The sequence below is a fragment of the Atractosteus spatula genome, chromosome 10 (genome assembly GCF_055471065.1).
Source record: "Atractosteus spatula isolate fAtrSpa1 chromosome 10, fAtrSpa1.hap1, whole genome shotgun sequence".
Taxonomy (NCBI): domain Eukaryota; kingdom Metazoa; phylum Chordata; class Actinopteri; order Semionotiformes; family Lepisosteidae; genus Atractosteus; species Atractosteus spatula.
Genome location: NC_142715.1, coordinates 22,811,229 through 22,812,320, shown reverse-complemented (window position 1 = coordinate 22,812,320; position 1,092 = coordinate 22,811,229).

Sequence of the window (1,092 nt, the reverse complement as noted above, 5' to 3'; positions counted from 1 at the left end):
ATCTCATCATCAGAAAGTCATGAGTTTCGGGGCAGGGCTACATCCTCTCCTGCTCTTTTCAGACACTTGCGGCAACTGTTTACTCATAACCACGTCTGGAATGCGTGACCTTTACACGGGCGAGAAGCAACGCCGCATCCCTTTTCTAAAGAACATTCACATTCAGAAATAAGTCAAGAAATTTGCCATTACTTTCGCTTGCGCTGCTGTCAGCCTGCCCATGTTGCCAAAGAAAGATTCACTCGGCGTCAACATGACAGAACAGCGATCACTTGAAAACAATGTTCCACACTCCGTAAGCAAGAACTTCAGTGTTTGCAGTCACCCGATGTGCCGATAGTCAAAGGAGCGCAAAACACGAAGCGTCAAAAGACAAGATGAGTTGATGGAAAGAGCGTTGAATTGATGAGCACAAAAGTTCAGCTCGTACAATAGGCAACGAAAGTCCCAGCGTCGTCATTGCACTTGAAAGGACTGCCTTGCAGACCAAGGGCAGTGGGCGGTGCCCGGTAAGAGGGGCAGAGGCGGTAAGACATGATGCCGAGAAGCATGGAGCAAGGGGAATTAGCTTGAATGGTAGAGCGCTCGCTTAGCATGTGAAAGGTAGCGGGATCGATGCCCGCTTTCTCTAGGTCTGAGTTTAGAGCTCTGGGCTCCCGGTGCTCTCCTTTAGCCTCTGCGACTTCTGACAGGTGCTCCTCCGTTGCAGAGAGAATGTCCTTCAGTTGTCAAGCGTTGAAGGGCCACACCTCCTTCCCAACCTCAGTGTGCACTGAGTGCGTCTCCGGCATTTTCTCGTTCAATTTGTCAGCTTAGCAAGTGAAAAGTATATCCGAGTGAAAACAGTGCTGATAATACTCTCACGAATTGTTAGAAGACGTGCTTTTGATCATCGATTGCTTAACAATCACATTCGTTCGACTTGAGCCATCAAGCTCGTAGTTTTCCTTCAAATCTTGAAAGCTCTCAGTGAGAACATCATAGGCTGCAGGACGCCCCGTAACTTGAGTACTTCAACAGAAAGAAGAGCAGACAGCTCCACAAATATGCGAGGCGCAGAGAGCGCAAGGCGAGCCTCACACGTTTCGGTGG